The sequence below is a fragment of the Mustelus asterias genome, chromosome 27 (assembly GCF_964213995.1).
Source record: "Mustelus asterias chromosome 27, sMusAst1.hap1.1, whole genome shotgun sequence".
Lineage (NCBI taxonomy): Eukaryota > Metazoa > Chordata > Chondrichthyes > Carcharhiniformes > Triakidae > Mustelus > Mustelus asterias.
The window spans coordinates 27,267,100-27,290,719 of NC_135827.1; positions in this window are offsets into that span (position 1 = coordinate 27,267,100).

Consider the following 23,620-nt stretch of genomic DNA (forward strand, 5'->3'; position numbering starts at 1 on the left):
TGGCATCTGAACATTTATCAGAATGGCTGAGAGTATTTTGCTGGCTGTGTCACCCGCTATGAATTCTGATGACTATGTAAGCTGCTCTTCAAGTCTATGACATTATCAACACCCCTCAGTTCTTGTTCTTACCCCGTTGCATGACTCGTGCTTGTTATTTACTGTGACAGGATACACAATGGGCAAGATTTCTTGCAATTGATTCGATTGTGCAGGGTTGACACCCTGACTTTTTCTATTTTTACGGCCACTTACACGTGAAAATTATTCAAAACATTTCGGGTGAGATTCTTCGGCCTCCCAGCCGCATGTTTCCCACCGGCGGGAGGTGGCGCGTTGTTTGTGAGCGGTGGGATTCTCCAGTCCCGCCGCAGTCAATAGGAATTCCCATTGACGTCACCCCAGGCCGACGGGAAATAGTGGGCAGGGGTGCACTGCTGGCGGAATGGAGAATCCCATCGGCGTGAACGGCCAGAGAAATCTGGCCTTTACTTTTATACAAAGACTGACTTTCTGAAGTGCGGTGATTCCTATTCAAACGTCCTTCCCACAGGATGACTCTCCCACGGTCCTCGCGTGATTGAAATTGCAGGCCATTTTTATCGTTCATATCATTGAAGGTAACCCATTCATTCAAAATAGGTTACCAATGATCATATGATTGGAACATCTGGGCCATTGAGTTTTATAAAAACTTATCCCAATATATGTAACTTTAACAAGGACAGAGGACGCTGGAAAAGCTCAGCAGGTCTGGCAACATCTATAAGGATTTATTTTTTATTATTCATTCGTGCAACATAAGACCATAAGACATAGGAGCGGAAGTAAGGCCATTCGGCCCATCGAGTCCACTCCACCATTCAATCATGGTTGATTTCAACTCCATTTACCCGCTCTCTCCCCATAGCCCTTAATTCCTCGAGAAATCAAGAATTTATCAATTTCTGTCTTGAAGACGCTCAACGTCTCGGCCTCCACAGCCCTCTGTGGCAATGAATTCCACAGACCCACCACTCTCTGGCTGAAGAAATTTCTCCTCATCTCTGTTCTAAAGTGACTCCCTTTTATTCTAAGGCTGTGCCCCCGCGTCCTAGTCTCCCCTGTTAATGGAAACAACTTCCCTACGTCCATCCTATCTAAGCCGTTCATTATCTTGTAAGTTTCTATCAGATCTCCCCTCAACCTCCTAAACTCCAATGAATATAATCCCACGATCCTCAGACGTTCATCGTATGTCAGGCCTACCATTCCTGGGATCATCCGTGTGAATCTCCGCTGGACCCGCTCCAGTGCCAGTATGTCCTTCCTGAGGTGTGGGGCCCAAAATTGCTCACAGTACTCCAAATGGGGCCTAACCAGTGCTTTATAAAGCCTCAGAAGTACATCCCTGCTTTTGTATTCCAAGCCTCTTGAGATAAATGACAACATTACATTTGCTTTCTTAATTACGGACTCAACCTGCAAGTTTACCTTTAGAGAATCCTGGACTAGGACTCCCAAGTCCCTTTGCACTTTAGCATTATGAATTTTGTCACCGTTTAGAAAATAGTCCATGCCTCTATTCTTTTTTCCAAAGTGTACGACCTCGCACTTGCCCACGTTGAATTTCATCAGCCACTTCTTGGACCACTCTCCTAAACTGTCTAAATCTTTCTGCAGCCTCCCCACCTCCTCAATACTACCTGCCCCTCCACCTATCTTTGTATCATCGGCAAACTTGGCCAGAATGCTCCCAGTCCCGTCATCTAGATCGTTAATATATAAAGAGAACAGCTGTGGCCCCAACACTGAACCCTGCGGGACACCACTTGTCACATGAATGGCGTTGGCTGGCCAGCATTTATTACCCATCCCTCGTTGCCTTTGGAGGGTAGTTGAGAGTCAACCACATTTTATTTTATTCATTTGTGGGACATGGGTATTGCTGGTTGGCCAGCATTAATTGCCCATCCCTAGTTGTCCTTGAGAAGGTGGTGGTGGAGCTGCCTTCTTGAATCGCTGCAGTCCATGTTCTGTGGGTTGACCCACAATGCCATTAGGGAGGGAATTCCAGGATTTTGACCCAGCAACTGTGAAGGAACAGCGATATATTTCCAAGTCAGGATGGTGAGTGGCTTGGAAGAGAACTTGCAGGTGATGGTGTTCCTATGTGTCTGCTGCCTTTGTCCTTCGAGATGGAAGTGATCGTGGGTTTGGAAGGTGCTGTCTAAGGATCTTTGGTGAATTGCTGCAATGCATCTTGTAGGTAGTACACACTGCTGCTACTGGAAGGAGTGGATGTTTGTGGATGCGGTGCCGATCAAGCGGGGTGCTTTGTCCTGGATGGTATCAAGCTTCTAGAGTGTTGTTGAAGCTGCACCCATCCAGGAAAGTGGGGCGTATTCCATCACCCTCCTGACTTTTGCCTTGTAGATGGTGGATAGGCTTTGGGGAGTCAGGAGGCGAGTTACTTGCAGTATTCCTAGCCTCTGACCTGCTCTTGTAGCCACTGTGTTTATGTGGTGAGTCCAGTTGAGTTTCTGGTCAACGGTAACCCCAGAGATGTTGACAGTAGGGAATTCAGTGACGGTTACACCATTGAATGTCAAGGGACGGTAGTTAGAGTATCTCTTATTGGTGATGGTCATTGCCTGGCATTTGTGTGGCTCGAATGCTACTTGCCACTTGTCAGCCCAAGCCTGGATATTGTCCAGATCTTGTCGCATTTGAACATGGACTGTTTCAGTATCTGAGGAATTGCAAATGGCGCTGAACATTGTGCAATCATCGGCAAACATCCCCACTTCTGACCTTATGACGGAGGGAACGTCATTGATGAAGCAGTTGAAGATTGTTGGGCCTAGGACACTACCCTGAGAGACTCCTGCAGAGATGTCCTAGAGCTGAGATGACTGATCCTCCACAACCACAACCAACTTCCTATGTACGAGATATGACTTCAACCAGCGGAGTGTTTGCCCCTTGATACCCATTGATTCCAGTTTTGCTAGGGCTCCTTGATGCTATACTCGGTCAAATGCGGCCTTGATATCAAGAGCTCTCACTCTCCCTTCACCTCACATTGCTGTAGCTCTGGAGTCACATAAAGGCCAGACCAGGTAAGGACAGCAGATTTCCTTCCCTAAAGGACATTAGTGAACCAGATGGGTTTTTCCGTCAACCGACAATGGTTTCATGGTCATCAATAGATTCTTAATTCCAGATATTTTTTACTGAATTCAAATTCCACCATTGGCCGTGGAAAGATTCGAACCCGGGACCCCAGAAAATTAGCTGAGTTTCTGGATAAATAGTCCAGCGATCATACCCCTATACTATCGCCTCCCCTAAAAGCAATTAACGTGTCGAGTCCTTTGGCTCCTCATCAGAACTGAAGGGAGGAAGAATGGGTTAGAGCTGTGAGAGATTGTAACAAAAAGTGGCAACTTTAAGAGCAAACTTTAACTGTAACTTTAAGTCTCTCCCTGACCCGACAGTTTTCATTATGCTTTTAATTCTGCTCATGATCCTTCACTGAATTTTGGGTTATTAGTAGTTCACACCAGGCTGATAAAATGCAAAGATAAGTCTTTTTTCCTTTTTCATGTTCACAACTTGGTTGTAGATGAAACAGATAATTAGTTCAGTGGCAGGGGAGTCAATCAGGCAAGACCATTTTCCCTGGATGGTGCATAGTTCTTGACTTTTATTCTGGCTGTATGCGGGGAGCGGAGTGGCGAGTGTTCCATCACACCCTTCGTTTGTTGATATATAGAAACAAAAATGGAAAATAGATGCAGGAGTAGTTTAGAGGAGATGTGCGGGGCAAGTTTTTGCACAGGTGGTGATGAATGTCTAGAACGCGCTGCCCGGAGAGGTGGTGGGGGCAGGTACGATCACGGCATCTGAGGGGCATCTAGATGAATACATGAATAGGATGGTAATGGAAGGATACGGATTCCGTAAGTGCATACGGTTTTAGTTTGGGCAGGCATCATGATCGGCGCAGGCAAGGAGGGCCGAAGGGCCTGATCCTGCTCTGTACTGTTCTTTGAATAGGCCATTCTGCCTTTCGAGCCTTTTCTGCTGCCATTCATTATGATCGTGGCTGATCATCAAATTCAATATCCTGATCCCGCCTTCATCCCATATCTTTAATCCCTTTAGTCCCAAGAGCTATATCTGATTCCTTCTTGAAATCACACAATGTTTTGGCCTCAATTATTTTCTGTGATCGTGAATTCCACACATTCACCAGTGTCTGGGTGAAGAAATTTCTCCTCACCTCAATCTTAAAAGATTCACCCTTTATCCTCAAACTATGACCCCGAGTTCTGGACTCACCCCTCATCATCGGGAACATTCTTTCAGAAACTTTAGGGGAACAGGAGATGAGCAGATCATCAGAGTATCCACGATCTTACAACCAAAGAGCAGGAGTAGGCCATTCAGCCCATCAAGATTGCTCCGCCATTTAAAAGAGAGCATGGCTGATCTTATTGTAACTTCAAATCTACATCTGGCCTACCCGCGATAACCTTTCACCCCTTGCTTACCAAGAATCTATCCAGCTTTGCCTTAAAAATATTCAAAGACTGCTTCTACTGTCTTTTCAGGAAGAGAGTTCCGAAGACTCACAACCCTCCGAAAGAACATTTCTCCTCATCTCCATTTGAAATTGGCGATCCCTTATATTTAAATAGTGAGCCCAATTTCTAGATTCTCCTGCAAGAGGAAACATCATCTCCACATCCACCCTGTCGAGATCATTTAGGATCTTAAAATGTTCCAGTCAAGTCACCTATTAATCTTCTTAACTCCAGCGAATACAAGCCTAGCCTGTCCAACCTTTCCTAATAAGACAAACTGCCCATTCTGGGTATTAGTCTGGCAAACCTTCACTGAACTGCTTCCAGTACGTTTACATCCTTCCCACTCTTCCCTATTCTAGTAATTATAGTGTTGATAAGGGTAGTCCAGCTAAGCTTCTGGTCAATGGTAACCTCTGAGATGTTGATGATGGGGTCTCAGCCAGATTGGCACTGTTGAAATTTTAAAAATTCATTCCTGGGACATGGACGTCGTTGGCTGGCCAACATTTATTATCCATCCCTAGTTGCCCTTGATAAGGTGGCGGTGAGCTGCCTTCTTGAATCACTGCAGTCCACGTGCTGTGGGTTGACCCACAATGCCATCAGGGAGAGAATTCCAGGACTTCGACACAGCGACTGTGAAGGAACGGCGATATGTTTCCAAGTCAGGATGGTGAGAGGCTTGGAGGGAAACTTGCAGGTGCTGATGTTCCCATGTATCTGCTGCCCTTGTCCTAGATAGAATTGGTCATGGACTTGGAAGATGCTGTCTAAGGATCTTTGGTGAATTGCTGCAATGAATCTTGTAGTTAGTACACACTGCTGTTTCCGAGTGTCGTGGTAGAGGTAGTGGATGTTTGTGGATGTGGTGCCAATCAAGCGGGCTGCTTTGTCCCTGGATGAGGTCAAGCTTTTTGAGTGTTGTTGGAGCTGTACTCATCCAGGCAAGTGGGGAGTATTCCATCACACTCCTAACTTGTGCCTTGTAGAAAGTGGGCAGGCTTTGGGGAGTCAGTTGAATATCAGGAAAACATGGAAATTAGACTTTTGATTGTTGGAAAAGATCACTTCTATGTGTCTTTAATGTTGTCTACAATTTAACAGCCCAAACCTGGGCACTGGTCAGATGTTGCCTTCAGTGGACAAGATCTACATCTTTATTGGAAGAGAAGTAAAAGCAGCTGAAGACTAACTGTTGGAGAACAGCTTTATTGCTGACCTTCTGATGGAAGGAAGACCACTGATGAAACAGTTGAAGAATGTTGCTCTGAGGAATTCCTGGGTTGTAAAAAACTTTTGCTAACTACAATCATGTATTAACTCTTTTTATTTTAAATATGCTTTATTCTTTTGCCAGTTTTTCCAAAAATTACACTATAATCTTGCTGGTTTCTTTTGATTATAGAATCTGTGTTTTTTCCTGAGTTTTACTTATTTGACTCTCACTGTTTTCCTTTTTTCTCCTTTATCGTTTCATAAGATGTGGAGGTCACTTGTGAGGCTGGCATTTGTGCCCATTCCCAATATCTTTGAACTGAGTGACTTGCTGGGCCATTTCAGAGGGCAGTTAAGAGTCAACCACATTCATAGATTTGGCCCATTGGGTCTGCACTGATTCTCTGAACAGTATCTTAACCAAGCCCTATCCCCCGCCCTATCCCCGGAATCCCTCACATTTACCATGGCTAATCCAGCTAACCTGCACATCTTGGGACACTAAGGGGCAATTTAACATGGCCAATCCCCATAACCTGCACATCTTTGGACTGTGGGAGGAAACCGGAGCACCTCGAGGGAACTCAGGCAGACACGGGGAGAATGTGCAAACTCCACACAGACAGTCATCCAAGGTTGGAATTGAATCCAGGTCCCTGGCGTTGTGAAGCAGCAGTGCTTGCCACTGCATCACCCACATTGCTGCGGGTCTGGAGTCACTTGTAGGCCAAACCAGGTAAGGATGACAGATTTCCTCCCCTAAATGAGGTTAATGAACCAGATGGGTTTTTACAACAATCGACAATTGTTATCATGGTCATAATTACCGAGATAGTTCATTGCATTCCAGATTTATTACTTGAATTCAAAATCCACCATCGACCATGGTGGGATTTTCAGATGTAGCCTCAGGCCATTCATCTAGGCCTCTGGATTAATAATCCAATTACATTACTGCTTTGTCACTGGCTTTTCTTTGTATAGTCCTGCAATGGAAAACTTTCCACATCATCAGTAATATTTTTCTTTCCATTTTCTGCATTCACTCCTGACCCCTTTGATTATAGAAAGGTTTTTTTGGTTCCTTCAACAAGACCTCTTCTTCAAAGGTTCACTCTAAAAATGCAAACCTGCGCAATAAGTGTCAAGGGTATTAACACACAAGAGCTGTTATATATTTGAATAGTTGCATGATTGCTTTAAAAGCAGGTTACATGATTTCATGATGATTTCCTGGGGTATTTCAGAGGCTTCTGATTTTAGTTTCTGTTTCTATTCAGTGCAGAGAAGTATCTTTCAATAAACCCATTTTGTGTTACTTTGAAGGTATGTCTGCAAACCACATTCTCTTTATGTTTAAAACCCACAATCCCTGACATAGTTAGGACATTTTTTTTATTCATTCAGATGACATGGGTATCGCTGGCTGGCCAGCATTTATTGCCCATCCCTAGTTGCCTTTGGAGGGCAGTTGATGTGGCTCTGGAGTCACATGTAGGCCAGACCAGGTAAGGAGGGCAGATTTCCTTCCCTAAAGGACATTAGTGAACCAGATGGGTTTCTCCAACAATTGACAATGGTTTCATGGTCATCAGTAGATTCTTAATTCCAGATATTTGTTATTGAATTCAATTCCACCAGCGGCCGTGGTGGGATTCGAACCCGAGTCCCCAGACCATTGGCTGAGTTTCTGGATTAATAATCTAGCGATAATACCACTAGGCCATCACCTCCCCATCATTGCAAGAGACATAACTACAATGCCCGGTAGAATCCATGCATGTATACTTTGAACAAAAATTGTTGCTGAGCAGTGAGGGATGGGGACTTTGACTAATGCCTTTTATTAATTCAAGCAGTATGGGCTTCGCTGGCTAAGCCAGCATTAATTGCCCATCCCACTTCCTCCCTATGTACCCTGAGTTTGGTCAACTGAAGAAGCTTCTATCCATAGATAAGATCAGTTGACTTAGCATGGATCAGACTGCACCATACAATGCATTTAGTCACTGAGTTCTGGCCAGTCACCCTAACTTGAGGACAATTATCAAACCGCATGTTGTTGCAACTTTGAACTGACTGGCAGCCGAAGGTACACTTTGTAAAGCTGTTTTGACCCACGGGCAGCATGGTGGCACAGTGGTTAGCACTGCTGCCTCACAGTGCTAGGGACCCGGGTTCGATTCCCGGCTTGGGTCACTGTCTGTGTGGAGTTTGCACGTTCTCCCCGTGTCTACGTGGATTTCCTCCGGGTGCTCCGGTTTCCTCCCACAGTCCAAAGACGTGCGGGTTAGGTGGATTGGCCATGCTAAATTGCCCCCAAGTGTCAGAGGGATTAGCTAGGGTAAATGCATGGGATTATGGGGATAGGGCCTGGGTGGGATTGTGGCCGGTGCAGACTCGATGAGCCGAATGGTCTCCTTCTGCACTGTCGGGGTTCCATGATTCTATGAGTTCTGGCCAGTTATCCTAATTTGAGGACAATTATCAAACTGCATGTTGTTGCAACTTTGAACTGACTGGCAGCCGAAGTTACACTTTGGAAAGCTGTTTTGACCAAACCTAATTCTTTGATGGCTCAATGCAGCATTGTTTTCTCAGGGGGGATTCACAGGAGAAAAATGAAAAGGCATTTGTTATTGAACTTGAATTAAAAGATAGCAAAATGCCTTCTTTCTTTGGCATGAGGTGTCAGGAAAAGCCTGGTACAAATGTTCTCTAAATTAAATTTTGTCCCATATAGTACATCCCAGTCATTTGCTGACACCTTATAAGATGTAGATGACAGCAGGTAGGAAAGATCTGAATGAAAATATCATGATTAACATTCACTTCACACCATCACTTGCCATTTGCACTTGTTCAACAATGACATGAATCATCTGTTGCAGTTGGGCACCAATAAATCTGGACAAGCTTTACATTTTCGAAAAAAAAAAATTCCTTTTGCATTTATGCAGCAGCAAAAAGGGGAAATCCATTGGCTGAAAATTGGGGAAAAAAAGTCTCAAGAAGTCTGGGTTTACCAAAATTAAAGTAAAGTTTATTTATTAGTCATAAGTAAGACTTAGGCTAACACTGCAATGAAGTTACTGTGAAATTCCCCTAGTCACTGCAGTCCGGTGCCTGATCGGGTCAATGCACCTAATCAGCACGTCATTCAGTATGTGGGAGGAAACTGGAGCACCCGGAGGAAACCCACACAGACACAGGGAGAACATGCAAACTCCACACAGACAGTGACCCAAGCCGGGAATCAAACCTGGATCCCTGGCGCTGAGAGGTAGCAGTGCTAACCATTGTGCCACCGTGCCGCCCCAGAAGAAAATGGTGTGACATTACTTGCAGGTTGTTTCACATATTCTGAAACTGAATTTTTCTTATAATTCACAAGTGTTTTGTAAACCTGGTGCCTTGCATGAAAATGTATTTCACAAAGCCAATCTTCAATAAGAACAATGGAAGTCATGTTAACCCTCTCCCCTCACAAGGTAGGATCAGTGAGATGTAAAACCTTTTAAAGTATCAGATGTGATGCCCCCCCCCCCCCCCCCCCCCGAGCTAATGCAGTTTTGTTATTTTTGTGTTTTCCCCTGGGGTTTTCTGAGTGGGGTTTGATTAGGTTGATTGACAGGAAGAGCATGTGACTAGGTAGAACTATGCTTAGACAGAGAAACAAGCAGGGAGTTGCTGTTTGCAATCTTTATAGTGCAGTCGCTGTCTCTCTCTCTCTCTCTCTGGAGAATGGAGTCTGGGACCTGCCAGAAGATAGGTCTCCTTCTCTACTGTTGAAGATAGATTTCTCTGGAGGCTGCTGTCTGGGAGTCAGAAGACAGGTGTCTGGGGCATTCGGAGGTCATGCTACAGCCTCATTTAGAATATTGTGTACAATTCTGGTCGTCACACTACCAAAAGGATGTGGATGCTTTGGAGAGGGTACAGGATGTTGCCTGGTCTGAAGGGTATTAGCTATGAGGAGAGGTTGGATAAACTCGGTTTGTTCTCACTAGAACGACAGAGGTTGAGGGGTGACCTGATAGAGGTTTACAAGATTATGAGTGACATGGACAGAGTGGATAGTCAGATGCTCTTTCCTAGGGTCGAAAAATCAAGTAATAGGGGACATAGGTTTTGAGGTACGTGGGGAAATGTTTAGAGGAGATGTGCAAGGCAAGTTTTTTTACACAGAGGGTGGTGAATGTCTGGGATGCGCTGCCTGGGGAGGTGGTGAGTGCAGGTACGATAGCAGCATTTAAGGGGCAACTAGATGAATACATGAATAGGATGGGAATGGAAGGATACGGACTCCATAAGTGCATACGGTTTTAGTTTGGGCAGGCATCATGATCGGCGCAGGCTTAGAGGGCTGAAGGGCCTGTTCCAGTGTGGTACTGTTCTTTGTTGTCTCTCTGTATCCCTGTCCAGAGGTGTTAAAAGGCTGGAAACATAGCACCCCACGTAAGCCTGTGTATTTTTGCTAACTGATTCTGAGGAGGGGTTTATGCCTGTGGGGATATTGCTTAAATTGGAACTATAGAGATCGCTAGCAGTTAAGAATTATATCTTGTCATGTTTAAGTATTTCAATTGGTAAAAATTATGCTAATTCTTTTAGTTATGGTTTAACTGTGTTGTCAAGTAAACTTTGTTTTAATAAAAGCTTTCTAGTGGTTCATTGGATCACACCTGGAGTGAAACACGTTAAGCTCGCACTAATACCAAAATCAAAAAAGTTGGGTCTAAGATCACTTCATAATGTAGCTTGGAGTTTCTGATCTGGTCCCTAATAGCTATGTCCTTTTATTTTTGGGAATATAACTTTTCAACTTTCAACTAACTGGAAATTGTGCAATTTGGAATGAGACAGAACAAATTACTTAAAAATGCAAGGCCACCTTCCAAGGTGAAGGTGGAAAACAAACAATACATTCTCAGGAAAGTGTGGATCTCTGGATTACTAGTCCAATACCAGACAATAAAATGTGCGTGTGTGTGTGTGTGCATTGTTATTCGAATGAGGGCCTTAACATTTGTATTATTTTTCCTTGTGTTGAGCAATAGATAAATGCAATGTTAGCATTCATGTCGAGAGGGCAAGAATACAAGAGCAGGAATGTACTTCTGAGGCTGCATAAAGTTCTGGTCAGACCCAATTTGGAGTATTGTAGCAGTTTTGGGCCCCATTACCTTCCCCAAAAGGAAAATTGTCCCTGTAGGGACTAAATTAGTGCAGTAGTTTGACAGATTTTCCTCTTGCCAATGGAGCCTGAGTTCATATAGAGACAAGGCTGATTGGGTGGAAGTTTCCTTTCAATTTTTGTCTGTCAGACTGGTTAATTCTTTGAGATGATACTGGACTAAGAAGGCAGGAGAAACTGGCATAATTGATCTATCTTGATGAAAATGCATCCAGATATATGATAATTATAAAATAACACAGAGGACCTGTTCACTGGGAAGATCTCTCAAGACAGCAGTGAGATGGTGCATCATTGTATTTAGCAATCTCTCCCCATATTGAGATGATACTGATTTGGGGGTTAAGCCTTTTGTGTCCTGCAGCTACAGACAGCAAACATTACTCAGAATCAGTATGCTTTAGCTGACTAATAAGAAGCAGCTTAAGGCTCTTTAAGGCCCAGAACTCAATTCATGGTGCACATGTTCAGGTTTGATTACATTTGTTCAAGTCAATCCTGCTTTGACCTTCTAGCTGTGATCCTTATCCTTTTAGTAGACAACTGACAGAGAGCACAGTGTTCCAACTTTCCAAAACATATCGGTAAGTCTAACAGCTGGATGATCCAGAAAGGAATTAATCATAATTTGTGTATCTTTTTAAGTTAAGTGATGAATAAATTGTTTTTTCACATGCTCTAGATCCAAACAAATGTGCAGAATAAATCATTTTTATTCATTTATGGGAGTGAAGCCATAATTTATCATCTATCTCTAATTGCCCATGAAAAGGAAGTAAGCAACCTTCTGGAACCGCTGCAATCCATGTATGTAGATACACCAACAGTGTCTGTTGGGGAGGGAGTTACAAGATTTTGGCACAGCAACAGTGAAGGAACAGAGGTACATTTCTAAGCCACTGTGGTGTTCCCATGTAACTGCTGCCCTTGTCCTTCTAGATAGTATCAGTGGTGGGTTTGGAAGTTGCTACCTAAGGAACCTTGGTGATTTCCTGCTGTACATCTTGTCAATGGTAAACACTGCTGTCAATAAGCGTCAGTGGTGGAGGCCACATGTGTTTTGGAAAGGGTGTCAATCAACCTCGATATTTTGTTCTGGATAGTGTCGAGCTCCTTGAGTGCCATTGGAGCTGCACTCTTCCAGGCAAGTGGAGAGTATTCCACCACACTCTGGACTTGTGCCTTGTAGATGGTAGACAGATTTTGGGGAGTCAGGAGCTAAGTTACTCATTGCAGGATTCTTAGCCTCTGACCCGCTCTTGTAGCCTTATTACTTATATGGCTAGTCATTTTTTGGTCAATGGCAACCCCCATGATCTTGATAGTGGGAGCTTCAACAAAGGTTAGATCCTCTTTGTTGGAGATAATCATTGCCTCGCATTTGAGTGGCACGAATGTTACTTGTCGGCCCAAGCCTGGATATTGTCCAGGTCTTGCTGCATTTGGATATGGACCGCAACATATTAATTGATCCCAATGTGAGTTTCTTCCTGTACTGAAGAAATTTAAATTTAAAAAACCCCTCAGCTCCCAAATCAACTATTAACAGAGATCTTCATGTTAATCAGGATCAAGTGTCTTTATCTTCTAAAAGTTTTGCGCCTCTAGGGCCTGCGAGGTACTCGCCGCAATTCTAAGCTGGTTAAAGCTCAATGCAGCCTCATTAGTGTGTGCTGGGAAGAATTTCTGGGGAGGCTAAGAAACTTTCCAGATATACAACTTAGATCATACAATCCTACAGTCCAGAAGGAGGCCATTCGTCCCATCAAGTCTGCACCGACCACAATCCCACGCAGGCCCTATCCCCATAACCCCATGCATTTACCCTAGCTAGTTTCCCTGAAACTAAGGCCAATTTAGCATGGCCAATCCACCTACCCTGCACAATTTTGGACTGTGGGAGGAAACCGGAGCACCCGGAGGAAACCCACGCAGATACGGGGCAAATGTGCAAACTCCACACAGGCAGTGACCCAAGCCGGGATATAAACCCGGGACTCTGGTCCTGTGATTCAGCAGTGCTAACCAGTGTGGTACCATGCCACCCCGATGGGAAAGTTTCTCATGGAATTGTTCACCCCTCCCCGTCACGATAAAACAGCTGACGGAATCTGCACTTTGGCTGAAGGAATTTCTTGAGTAAACCATGCTAATATGTTACTTGCCAGGTATCTGTGCCAGCGGTATTTGTGGGAAGGAATTTCTCAGCTGTCGACATGCAACATAGTATGGGATAGATACGGAAAAAAGAATTTAATATCGTTATTGTCAAGATCAAAAGGGAAGGTGATGGCCTCGTGGTATTATTGCGAGAATTTTAATTCAGGGCCTCAGCTAATGCTCTGGTGACCCGGGTTCAAATCCTGCCATGGCAGATGGTGGAATTTGAATTCAATAAAAAATATCTGTAATTAAGAATCTATTGACGAGCAAGAAACCATTGTCGATTGTTGGAAAAACCCATCTGGTTCACTAATTTTTAAAATTTATTTATTAGTGTCACAAGTAGGTTCATATTAACAATGCAATGAAGTTACTGTGAAAATCCCCTAGTGGCCACAGTCCGGCACCTGTTTGGGTACACTGAAGGAGAATTTAGCATGGCCAATGCACCTCCAACACGTCTTTCGGACTGTAGTAGGGAACAGCAGCACCCGGCGGAAACACAGACAGATACGGAGAGAATGTGCAGACTTGGCACAGGCAGTCACCCAAGCCAGGAATCGAACCTGGGCCCCTAGTGCTATGAGGCAGCAGTGCTAACCACTGTGCCACCGTGCCACCCACATGTCCTTTAGGGAAGGAAATCTGCCATCCTTACCTGGTCTGGACTACATGTGATTCCAGAGCCACAGCAATGTGGTTGACTCTCAACTGCCCTCAGGAACTAGGGATGGACAATAACTGCTGGTCAGCTAGTGACACCCATGTCTCATGAATAAATAATAAAAATACATATGGCTAGAGGGTAATAGTCAAATGAGCCATAGGCAGAAATGCAGAAAAGGTTCATTAATCATGAAAAAAACATTTCAGTGATGTATCAGTTCATTAACCAGTAGGTTATACAAGTGCAAATATAAAACACAAGTAGCAGCATTTTATGTTTATGCAACAGAATATAGGTATCAAAAATATTAGTATGATTCATATACCACTTTTTATGATATTCAATAACAAGGTACATAAATCTATATAAAACAAAATGCAGATTGTTAAATAAATTCAATGATCGTCTGACTTATGGGCGCATGACAACACCACTTATAGTTCATCTGGCAACATTTCCAAGCAATAAATGTTCCAAGGAAATGATCATGGACCATAGAAGATAAAAGTTAAAGAAAGAGCTTCAAAAATTATGTAACTTCTCTCCCAGTCAAGACCAGCATTGGCAATGCTTCTACACGTCTTCCAAACCCACAACCTCTGCCACCTCGTAGAATAAGGGCAGCAGGCACGTGGGAAAGCCACCACCTGCAAGTCACACACCATCCTGACTTGAAACTATTTCGCCGTCCCTTCACTGTTGCTGGGTGAAACTCCCTCCATAACAGCACTGTGGGAGTGCCTACGCCACATGAACTGCAGCGGTTCAAGAAGGCAGCTCACCACCACTTTCTCAAGGGCAATTAAGAATGGGCAATAAATGCTGGTCTAGCCAGCAATTCCCATATTCCTTGAATGAATGAAACAAAAATAAAATTCTTCACCTAATCTGCTGGGACTAAAAGATCTCATCATTTTCTACTCCACCCACATATCACTAACTCTAAGAAATAGTTAAAAACAGTGGGCAGTTCTCTAAAACATTGCCGGTCCTCAAAAATGCTCTCCCTTGTATTGCAGTCAGACTACAACAACAATCACACATGAAAGATTGATTTTATCTTTCCATGACTTCAAATAGGTTATATTTGAAATCTGTTTCATTTCCCTACACTTAAACAGAAAGTGTAGCCATGTGTAAATGCAACTCATATTTGATAATGACATTTTCTTTTGATAATTTTATCTTTAAAAAGCCATTGGGTGAGCTTTGACATCTCGCTCGTCCCAAAACCGTAAAATCTCGCCCGAGGTCAACAGATCTTCACATTGTCCCCCCCTCACCTGCTCCGATTCACGTGGCGGGTGGGGCGGTAAAATTTCGGCCTCTGAAATCTTTACACAATTGACGGTTTTATACCTAACTCAAATCATGTGCAAAATTCTTCAAAGAGAACGGTAAGTGTATATTCTAGCCAATTCAAATAAGATTGATTTGACCCTGCTTAAGAGTACATTCGCTCCTGACATCATGACACGAATCTGTACTGAACGTCAGACAAGGCTGAAACTTAAGGAATTCTGATTTAAACCAGGACAAAATGGAAGTACATGTTAACTATTTTTAGATCTCAAAGGGAATATCAAAGAGAATTGCGCTTTCTGTTACAGCAAAATTGAACCAAAGCAGCTAGTGTGAAGAATGAAAATGAGATCAGGTGCATCAAAGGCTAGGAGAGAATTTGCTTTGAGGGAATGAGATAAGCCAAATTAACCTTGATCATCAGAGGCTCAAATGCAGATAATAGGGTTTCTTTGCATTCATTTTATAATATTGTTATTCTAATGAATTAATGTAACTGAGAAAAGCCTCGAGGTAGGTAAGAAGGAATAAACTCAAGATAAGTGAGCAACTCATGGCGATGGGGAAAGAAGATGTGAGTAACCTCAGCGATCTATATTATGACAAATCTTGCATCTAACACGTGCATTTCAAAGTGCAAACATGAAACAAAGATGTCGCACCGCATGTCCTTCTTAATTGCCTCAAATATCCTAATCCACTTTTCTAGTCTCTCTCATGAACTTGGATCCTTTCTACTGAAATGAATATTTCCATTACTTGGCATGTTCAGTGAGAATATATTAACTATTTCAAAGGTTGAACAGCTAACATATACAAAAAGCAGTCGTTAGTGAAACGCAATGCACGTTTCCTTCGACATGTGATTCCCCCATTTTAGCTTCAAGCAAATCTCTGTTGGTCATCCCAATCGGATTGTTTTTCTGGCTGGGCTAGTTGCTGTAACTCTTGTATTTGAAGAACTCGACTGTTTTTGAACAAATCATAGAACTCACTTTGTTGTGTTCATAGAATCCTACAGTGCAAAAAGAGGCCATTCGGCCCATCGAGTCTGCATCAACCACAAACCCACCCAGGCCCTATCCACATATCCCTACATATTTACCCATTAACCCCTCTAATCTATGCATCCCGGGACACTAAGGGGCAATTTAGAATGGCCAATCAACCTAGCCCGCACACCTTTGGACTGTGTGAGGAAACCGGAGGAAACCCACGCAGACACGGGGACAATGTGCAAACTCAACACAGACAGCGACCCGAGCCGGGATTCGAACCCAGGTCCCTGGAGCTGTGAAGCAGCAGTGCTAACCACTGTGCTACCGTGCCACCCCAAATCTGTCCAGTATTGTACAAAAAAAAACTTCGGACTTTTAATCTATTTGGAGAGTTGATAAGGGTTCAGGGGAGGTACAGTAGCAGAGCAGCAGTGTTACTGAACAAGTGATCAAGAGGCCTGGTCCAATAAGACAGAGAGATGAGTTCAGATTCCCATCAAGACAGCTGGGAATTTAAACTCAATTAATTCAATAAATCTCCAACTGAAATGCTAGTATTAGTAATGATGACCATAAAACTATGTGATTGTTGTAAAAATCCATCTGGAAGGAAATCTGTTGTCCTTAGGCAGTGTGGGCTACTTGTAATTTGGTATGGTTGATTTTTAACTGTTTTCTGAAATAACCAAGCAAGCCATAATGTTGCATTGAAGAAGATGGCTCATCATCACCTTCAGAAGGATAATAAAGATGGGCAATTAATCCTGGCCTTGCCAGAAATGCTCACATCCTGTCAATAAAAAAAGGAAGTCTCATTGCTTCTTAGTAGTGATTGCTATTCTGAAGTTCGTGTTTAAGCACACAGAGGGCAGAATTGTCTGCCTTCTCCAGTGGTGTGTTTGGAGACAGGGAGAGCATCCAGTAGGGTAGGAGGGTGGCATTTGGGGATGGCCTTTCCACCCAATGCTAATTGTGGCCCTTAAGTGGGCAATTAATGACCACTTTACAGCCCCACCCTGCCGTTGCTATCGTTAACTCAGCTGTGGGCAAAACTGTTGCAATGTGGGGAGCACAACATGGTCGGTCATTTGTCGTCTCCTGGGGGGAGGGGGAAGAGGAGTGGGGGTGGGACGATGGGTGTGGGAGTTCCCCTATTCAAAGGCATGCAGTGCCTTATTGAGGAACCTGGCATTGGAAGTGATGATCCTCTGACAGCCACATCTCCTTTCCCCTGCTGCTGGTTCCCCTGAAACCCCTCTCACCATTGCTTAATTCTGGCCTGGGTAGCTCAGCAATCTGAGCCACTATTGGTTGTCAATGAAGGGGCAGTCACTGCATTCCTGCTGACTCTGAAAAGTCAACGAGCTTGATTGGCCAGCAACTCTCGGCAGGTGGAGCTTCCCAATCCTGGGAATGAAGGCCCTCAGGTGATCTTTCAGCTGATTGGCTCCTAGTAGCACAGTGGTTAGCACTGCTGCTTCACAGCTCCAGGGACCTGGGTTCGATTCCCGGCTTGGGTCACTGTCTGTGTGGAGTTTGCACATTCTCCTTGTGTCTGCATGGATTTCCTCCGGGTGCTCTGGTTTCCTCCCACAGTCCAAAGATGTGTGGGTTAGATTGATTGGCCATGCTAAAATTGCCCCTTAGTGTCCTGGGATGTGTAGATTAGAGGCATTAGGGGGTAAAATATGTTGGGATATGGGGGTAGGGCCTGGGTGGGATTGTGGTTGATGCAGACTCGATGGGCCGAATGGCCTCTTTCTGTACTGTAGGGTTTCTATGATTTCTAGTTTGCCTTCCCCAAAGGAGGCAACGTAGTCTCTTGTTGGCTCTCGGTGAGACTCCCATCTCGTCCACAAGATCCACCAGAAACTCAGCTAATGTCCTGGGAACCCGGGTTCGAATCCCACCATGGCAGATGGTGGAATTTAAATTCAAAATAAAAAAATCTGGAACTAAGAATGTACTGATGACCATGAAACCATTGTCAATTGCCAGGAAAAAATCATCTGGTTCACCTTACCCAGTCTGGCCTACATTTGACTCCAGAGCCACAGCAAAGGTAGCGGCACGGTAGCACAGTGGTTAGCACTGCTGCTTCACAGCACCAGGGACCTGGGTCCGATTCCCGGCTTGGGTCACTGTCTGTGTGGAGTTTGCACGTTCTCCCTGTGCCTGCATGGGTTTCCTCTGGGTGATCCGGTTTCCTCCCACAGTCTGAAAGATGTGCTGGTTAGATGCATTGACCCGAACAGGTGTCAGACTGTGGCGACTAAGGGAATTTCACAGTAACTTCATTGCAGTGTAAATGTAAGCCTTACTTGTGACTAATAAATGAACTTTAACGTGGTTGCCTCTCAACTGCCCTTGGGCAACAAGAGATGGGCAATGAGTACTGGCCAGCCAGTGACGCCCATGTCCCATGAATGAATAAAAAAAGAAGTTGCTCAACTTTTCTGTTTTTACCTAGCCTGTACTTTACCAGACTTACAGGTGTCTAACATTGACATTAAATGCTAGAAGTGGCTCAGTATTCCATTACTCAGCAACATACTTATATATTCACCAAAAATATAAATTAAAATCTATCCCCAGGAAAGGCATTGCTGTTTCAAATTGTGAAGTTCATGCTATTACCTTAAAATCCACAGAGACCTGTGTGAAGTGGCATTGTTGGAGATGAAATACTCCGGCAGGGAAAATATGTGACAGGCTCATAGCCAGTCTTCCCCTGGCTCCCAGCGTCAATGTAGGGACCTAAACTCAGACAGAGTAAAATAGTTTTTCTAGCATAACATTTACTTGGCGCCTGACAGCTCTATTGTCGTGGGAAATATAAAGGTTGCTTTAGCTTGTCTTGATCTAGATGTTTTTTTAAGGCAAACAACATAATGTGCTTTTTTTTTCACATTGAGCTTTCTCCCAACTGCACAAAATAGTTCATTGTCCAGAACCCATGGGATTGGAGATCAACAATCCACTACCAAGGCGAAAATGAAAATGAAATGATACTCGTTCACTACAAAGAAACACATTCCTCTGGTACAACATTGGCTGTGATCATTGTACCCAAGAATATCTGTGGAGAATATAAACCAGACGTGTTCTATAGATTATTATTCCCTCGCTTGTGATGATGTTATGACAGTCTGGTAGCTGCTTCGCTTTTGATGCTAAATGTCGAAAGATAAGATGAAATAACATTAACAATTTGAAAAAAAATTCTAAATACAGTAAATCCCTTTTACAAACAACATCACTTGCCAGGCTGACAGTCACTGATTGCAGTTGCTCAGTCAATCCATTGTTGATTTGTATTCGCTGTACGTTTTGCCAACCAGGAATTTCCTGAAAAAGTTTTGGCACAACAAGAAGCGTAAAAGTGCCATTGCCGCAGCTCCTGCTCTGAGGAACTGCTCCGTGCCCAACTTAAGATGGTTTTGCATTAAAACAAAATTGCTGCAGCAGATTCTTTCATTCCCATGGCCCTCTAACAGGATCAGACAGGGTGGATTCAGAAAGGATGTTCCCGATGGTCGGGGAGTCCAGAACTAGGGGTCATAGTTTGAGGATAAGGGGTAAATCTTTTAGGACTGAGGTGAAGAGAAATGTCTTCTCCCAGAGGGTGGTGAATGTGTGGAATTCACTACCACAGAAAGTAGTTAAGGCCAAGACTTTGTGTGATTTCAAGAAAAAAGTCTCTCTTGGGGGCTAAAGCATCAAGGGATATGAGGGGAAGGCGGGATCAAGATACTGAATTTGATGATTAGCCATGATAGAAATGAATGGCGGAGCAGGCTCGAAGGGCCGAATGGCCTATTCTTGCTTCTGTTTTCAATGCTTCTACGAGATATTTAGGCCTAAACCCCCAGCTACTTGCTCAAATTGGCTTCTTAATACATGAGAGTCCACGTTTAGAAAGCAGAAAGTTGGTGATTGCACATTGTAATGGAGGAGCAGCAGAATAGAAAGAGAAATGCTGCTAATGGACTAGGAGACTGTCAACAGAGAGGAGGAATGAATATCCTAAATCGTGCTCTTAAACACATTGCAAGTTCCAAGGGTAGCATTACCTCAGATCAGGAGATTTCAAACTGCTTAAGTGAGATGGATATTCATTCATAGAGATAAGCAGAACCGAATGCACTGGGCTTCCCTATGACTATAAAATGTTGATATTTGTCAATACAAGTGCAATTGGAACCATCCCTTTTTCCTCATCCCAAGAATTGCTACTTAGGTAACTTCAGGTATCACTTCATTGGTTTCAATGCTCACGTGTCTTTATTAGTAACATATATTTGGTATCCTAAGTGATACAATGGTTGGAATTTTCCCATCCCTCCCACCATGGGCATTGTAGCGGGAGTGTCATTTCATAGAATAGAATCCCTGCAGTACAGAAAGAGGCCATTCAGCCCATCAAGTCTGCACTGACCACAATCCCACCCAGGCCCTATCCCCATATCCCTACATATTTTACCCACTAATCCATCTAACCTATGCATCTCAGGACACTAAGGGGCAATGTTTTAGCATAGCCAATCAACCTAACCCGCACATCTTTGACCTGTGGGAGGAAACCGGAGCACCCGGAGGAAACCCACGCAGACACGAGGAGAATGTGCAAACTCCACACAGACAGTGACCCAAGCCGGGAATTGAACCCAGGTCCCTGGAGCTGTGAAGCAGCAGTGCTAACCACTGTGCTGCCCAACAATGGACCATCCAAATGTCTCTTAATCGCGGGCAGGATTTTCAGGCTTTGGGGCGAGCATGGCCAGAAAATCCTGCCCAATGTGTTGGAATAATAGAATCCTATAGTGCAGAAGGAGGCCATTTGGCCCATCGAGTCTGTACCGACCACAATCCCACACAGACACTATCCCCATTAACCCATAATCCTATGCATTTACCCTAGCTAGTCCCCCCGAGACTGAGAGGCAATTGTCCCTGAGACTAAGGGGCAATTTAGCGTGGCCAATCCACCTAACTCGCACAACTTTGGACTGTGGGAGGAAAGCGGAGCACCCGGAGAAAACCCACACAGACACGGGGGAGAATGTGCAAACTCCACACAGACAGTGACCCGAGCCGGGAGTTGAATCTAGGTCCCTGGCGTTGTGAGGCAGCAGTACTAACCACTGTGCCACCGTGTCGCCCCTCTTAGCTCTGTTACATTCAAGAAAAGCAATTGGCGAAGGATAGAACTAGAGCCAGTCTTTACACAGGTTAACATTTATTTACAGAACTAAACATTGCAAGCAGACATCTCCTAACTCAACTACCCTTTAGCTTCAGTGAGTGTCTCATTATACCTTCTCAATTAATGCATTCCACCTGCATACAATTGATATACAATTAACACATTCTGCACTATTTGCACTGGAATATTAGCTTGCATTAACACAGTTTGAGTTCCCAGCCTCCTCAGTTTGTTACCTGGTGAGCTCCTACATTAAGTGTGTGTTCACCCTAATTCCACAAAAGAACCACAAAAGCAAACTGTCCTAAATTTGTTACAAAGACCATGAAATTACACTGTGAAAATATTAGCTTATCAATACTAAATTGTAATCTTAAACTGGTAAAATAACAGACAATGGATTTTCAAACATTAAAACAATACGTGCATTCAACTTATTGCACAATCTCAAGGCTTATATTATCTAATGTGCTGAGGTGGCAAAAATACGCTTTGGTAAGAAATTGAAATGATTTATTGGTGCATTGAAGGATATGTTTCTCCAGTTGGGTTGTTCCCTGTGACTGCTGTACTGTATCTTACCTAGAAGAACGGTATTGTTTTACAGATTGCACAAGTCGGAAAGTGTTTTCCAGTGCTAATGCCCCTCCATTGATGAGATCAACAGTTCTTTATGTACATCCATGCACTTTATGGCCAATTGCAGGAAATCACAGGGGGTTTACAGCCAGTTAAGATGACCCACAAGAGGTTTATACTGTTACATTTTGCCTATGTTTCTTGAGGAGCCAGGAAAAGCAGATCAGGCGTTTTCCCCCACGTACTGCAAGGAAAGTTTATGCCTTCCCTGCTGATGACTTGGCCTCTCCAAATGGCAGACCCGTCCCGAATAAAACTTGCCCAGAGTCAAAATCAAGTCTAAATTGTGTTGTCAGCGATGAGTGCCAGGTAAAATTCTCTTGCACACTTTATCAGCATATGTATATACTGTACAATGTTGGACCTTATAGGGCCATTGATTCAGGGGATTTGATATTCATAAGGCTGAGAATGTCATACTGTTTCACAGACAGTATATTTTCTTTGCTGCTGAAGTCTATTGGGTGTAACACTTAGCTTTCCATGTAACTGGGGTACTTTTAGTTGCAAGGGGAGTTTCTTGATCAGTTCTAAGTCATTGAGTAGAATTTTAGGCTCCTCCTCCCACAGCTCCAAGCAGGTCCTGAAATGATGGGGGGATCTATGTAAAATTGCATAGACAGGATTCCCTCTGGGATCCCACCTGACCCATGCACAATTTCATGGTGGGGCAGGCAGGGCCTTGGATTGGAAGCCTGGCCATGGCCTCTTAAGAATGCCCCCTGCGCAGCCTTAATTTTTAGGCCCCTTCAGATTTGGGGTGTCCTTCCCTCAAGGACCTAGGAGCTCCCTCTTCTGACTTATCCCCTACACAGAGGTTGCCAGTTTCCCGATACCCACCCCCACCTTCCGAGCATCCCCTTCCTTCCTGCCCTTGGCACCCTGAGTACTTACCTGAAGTGTGGTCCTGGAACTAAGGCTCAAGCATGGTGCTGTAGTACCTCTTCTGGCCACTTCAGCACTGTGCCTGGAGGAGTGCAGAGCTGTCGGCCAATCAGATTGGCTGACAGTTCTCCAAGGTGGGACTTCAACTAAGAGAAAATGGAAGTCCCACCTGCTGCCAATCAATGCTCAATGTAGTGTAAAATGGCAGTGGGCTTGTGTTATGATTCAGGTCAGAAAGTCCACAGTGTTCTATGGAACCTGCCTGGATCATAAGTTTTGCATCTTGAGTTAGGCTAGGATAAGCATGAGATGTTTCACTTCAGGTATGATGCAAGTGACCCACTAGGGAGCGTTTATCAAACAAAGTTTATTTAAGAATATAGTTAACATGTATAATAAAAAAGTTAGCAAGAACTTTTATCAATTACAAACAAGAAATAAAGCAACCACTATAATGCATAACCCTTAACAAAGATATCTAATGTGTTCCAATCAAATCAACCTCCATAAAGTACCCTCTAAGCAGGTTCAATAAAGCAAAGTCTACGGCCCACATGGTAATGGATATTGAGTCCTTTGGTTGAAGTCTGCCGTTCTCTGGATTCACTCTGAACGGTTTGGAAAGAAGGCAGCTTCCCCAAACACCAGTGAGACTCTGGTCCAGCCCCCAACAACAGCAGATTTTCACCCTTCACTAAAACGAGATCTTGTTTTCAGCTAACGAACAGAATTGTCAAACAACAGGGAGAAAGGGAAAACACTTCTTTTCAGCTT